This window comes from Bradysia coprophila (assembly GCF_014529535.1).
Source record: "Bradysia coprophila strain Holo2 chromosome IV unlocalized genomic scaffold, BU_Bcop_v1 contig_81, whole genome shotgun sequence".
Classification (NCBI taxonomy): Eukaryota; Metazoa; Arthropoda; class Insecta; order Diptera; family Sciaridae; genus Bradysia; species Bradysia coprophila.
In genome coordinates, this window is record NW_023503375.1 from 3,088,897 (window position 1) to 3,092,757 (window position 3,861).

Consider the following 3,861-nt stretch of genomic DNA (forward strand, 5'->3'; position numbering starts at 1 on the left):
GATATTATCAAAAGAATTTTTGTCTTGTCGCTTCATTCCACGATAGCTCGAGTAGTTTTCGAAGATTTCAAAAAAAAAAATTATTCGACGAGGAATTAAACTTCTGAAGATAATTTCGAAGTATAACAGACGGGTGATCTTAGAGATATTCTTAAAAGAATTTTTGATTTGATAACACGATAACCCGAGTAATTCTTAACGGATTTCCAAAAACTTTTTTTTATTCGAAGGCAATTAAATTCCTGAGGTTAATTTCGAAGATGGGCTATAAAAGGTCGGATGATCTTAGAGACATTCTTGAAAGAATTTTTGAGTTGGCGCTTGATAACACGACAACCCGAGTAATTCTTAACGGATTTCCAAAAACTTCTTTTTATTCGAAGGCGAATTAAATTCCTGAGCTTAATTTTGAGGATGGACTATAACGAACGATGGATCTTAGAGATATTCCAAAAGAATTTTGTCTCGTCTCTTGATAGCACGATACCTTGAGTAATCCTGAACAGATTTAAAAAAAAATATTATTCGACTAAGAATGAAATTCGTGACGGGTAACCAGATCATCTGTCTATATAGTCTACTTATCATACGGAGTAATTTTCGACAGCTTTCCAAAAACGTTTGAAATTACTCGGGCTAAGTTCGTTAATCGAAATACTGGAGTAATAATCCGTGATTTATTCCGAAAAAACTTGCTGTCTATGCTAGAAAAAAAATGAACGAGTGTGAACTTTGCGGCTATAGCGAAGCGAGGGCCGTAATCACACGAGTTGCATACCTTATTCATAAGCAAATAGCATGTTCACTGAAAAATATCATCATCGATGATAAAATTTCCAAATAATCGATACTATATCAATCGAATGTTTTATCGATAATCGATAAATATCGACTGATAATCAACAAATATCCACTGAAAATCGAATTATCAGTCTATATTTGCCGATTATCAGTCGATATTTATCGATTATCGATAAAACATTCGATTGATATTGATTTTCTGAAAATATCGGATAATCGATTCCAGGGAAATAATCGATATTTTATCAATCGAATGAATTATCGAACATGCCTAAATAGGGCCAATTTTCAGTAGAACATCGAAAATATTTTCAGTTTCATTTGAAACATTCAGCTAAGCTGATTCGATTGACAACTTTGTCGAACGAAAATACTTACTTACTTTACTTTACCGGCGCTACAGCCACTTGTGGGCCTTGGCCTGGTCGAGAATCCGGTTCCAGCGTGCCCGGTCATTCGCTGCACTTTGGCCAACCTCTTATTCCCAGCGCCCGAAGATCTGATTCGACGCCATCTATCCATCGCATTTTAGGCGACCTACTCCTCTTCGCCCTTCTGGATCATTTCGGAATAACATTGAGGGGGCTCTGTTCCTGTCCATGCGTGCTACATGCCCTGCCCACCTCAACCGTTGGACTTTCATCACTGCCACAATATCCGGCTCGCCCAAAATCACGTTTCAATTCAAAGTTGTATTCGTCGCCGCCACCTTTCGCCTTCACGCATCGCTCCGAAAATAGTACGAAGGACCTTACGCTCGAACGTTACGAGCAACTGTTCATCACTTCTCTTCACCGTCCAAGATTCGCATCCATAGATCAGAACTGGACGAATGAGCGTTTTGTAAACTTGGCACTTCGTTTTCTTCGATATCAACTTTGAGCGTAAATGTTCTGATTAGACCGTAATAGCATCTGCTTGCCGCCATGATTCGTCTTTGGATTTCAGGTGTATTATCGCCATCCGAACGAATCAGCGCTCCAAGGTAGATGAATTCTTCGACTACCTCGAGGTTGTACTCTCCAATGCTTATCACGTCCCCTTGTTGATTGGGCAACCGTAATGGGCTCGGCCTTCATGTACTTGGTTTTCGATTCGTTGATCATCAACCCATTCTCTCCGCTTGGATTTCAGATTTGTGAAAGTGTCTACACCGCTGCTGCATGTGTACGACTGGCAAGATCCAAGTCATCTGCAAAGCCCAGAACTTGAACTGATCCATTCACCAGTGTTTTGTTGGTTTGGATACCAGCACGTCTCATTGCGATTTCCAAAGCCAAATTAAAGAGCAGGCAAGACAGTGCGTCGCCCTGTTTCAGCCCTTCCCTTACAGCAAAAACGTCAGACAAGTCATTTTGCACCTTGACACGACATCTGGTGCCCTCCCAATGTCGCTTTCACAAGACGAATCAGTTTTGTTTTCGAAGCCCAGCTCCTTCATCGCAACATACAATTCCCTACGCTTGGTCCTATCATAGGCTTGCTTGAAGTCGATGAAAAGATGGTAAGTCCGGACTTGAAAATTCCTGCCTTTTTGCAGAATCAGACGAAGGTTGAATATTTGGTCAGTTGTTGAGCGATCTCGTCTGAATCCGCCTTGATAATCTCCAATGACTGCCTCAGCCCGTGGATTTAGTCTAACGAATAGCACTCGAGCAAAAACCTTGTACGCCGTGTTAAGCAAAGCAATACCACGGTAGTTTTCGCAAATCATCCTGTCACCTTTCTTGTGCAGAGGTAAAATGGCACCCTCTAACCACTGATCCGGTAACGATTCGTTGTTCCATATTCGCTCGACTAATTCATAAATCACCTTAGCCATTCCTCACCACCCATTTTCAGCAGTTCCGCTGGTATATTATCCGGACCTGAAGCTTTGTTGTTTTTGAGTGAGGAGATTGCTGCTGAGACTTCCTCCAATGTTGGTGCTGACACTATACGACCGTCGTCGTAGAGAAAGAATCATCGGTAGCATTTCCGTCTTCAGCATCCCCGTTTAACAAGAGCACTGAATGTTCCTTGAATCGTTCCAGGACATCATGTTTTGCTGTAAGCAAAGTGCCTCGACTTCTTGCAGATAGTCATTGAGAATTTATGCTCTTCTTGTTATTAGTTTGTGAACTTCCGTGATTCGTTGCCATACAAATCTTTCCAACTGAAGAAGCGTCCTTTCTTTCAAGTTCCTTTCTTTGCTTGCTGTGCAAGCGCTTTTCCTCCCTCCTCAATCTTTGTAGCGTGTTCGCTTCCGTTTCCTTTTCTGTTCTCGCCATTCCTTCTCAATTCGTGCAGCATTTTTACGATCTGTAAATCAGCACATTCTGCGTCAAACACAGGTCTTAAAATCATTAGGCTCTGATATCTAAGTGTCGATTGCTCTGCTTAATCACATCACTCACCGATAGCCATTCGGAGGTGTCGCCTGGCTGAGCTTGTCGTATATTGTTGAAGCTTCGTACTAATGTTATCAGCAAACGTCTCCGCTATCCGTGTACCTTTAATCTCCACCGCAAAACGCCTCAGTTTCACTACGTCCATTATGAAACCGGGCTAGATGTGCTCTCAACGTTGACACAACCAGATAATGATCAGAGTCGACATTTGCTTTCAACATGATTTGACGTCAATGACGTCGGTGAGGTGCCGCCCGCTAATCAGTAGATGGTCAATCTGATTTGCTGGCAAATTGTCATTGGGATGCTTCCAGGTAAGCCGGTGTCTGCTTTTATGTTTATGGAAAGTACTTTTCACAACCAGGTTCCTTTCGGCAGCGAAGAAAATATACGCTGACCGTTCTCATTCGTATTTTCATGCAGACTGTACCTTCCTATTGTTGGTCTTACACTTCTCTCTTGCCTACTTTGCGTTGAAATCTCCTATAACGATTTTAATATCGTGTGCCGGTAATTCATCGTAGGCTCTTGCAAGCGCTTCATAATAATCGTCCTTATCACCCTCCACGATTCATTATGAGGTGCGTGTACGTTTATCACGGAGTAGTTTTTGAAACGGCCTTTCAGACGTAACACGCCATAGGCGGCTCGTTGACCTTTCGGAAGCAGT

At 42.1% G+C, this 3,861-nt stretch overlaps 1 long non-coding RNA gene across 1 annotated transcript in view; it reads left to right on the forward strand.

Annotated features, from left to right (window-relative positions):
• Positions 1–454: 454 nt before the first annotated feature.
• The window catches only part of LOC119072431, an 18,860-nt gene continuing 15,453 nt past the window's right edge, over positions 455–3,861 (forward strand). The window contains exon 1 of the long non-coding RNA XR_005086866.1: positions 455–619. This is a non-coding gene — a long non-coding RNA (uncharacterized LOC119072431). The remainder of the gene's footprint in view (positions 620–3,861) is intronic.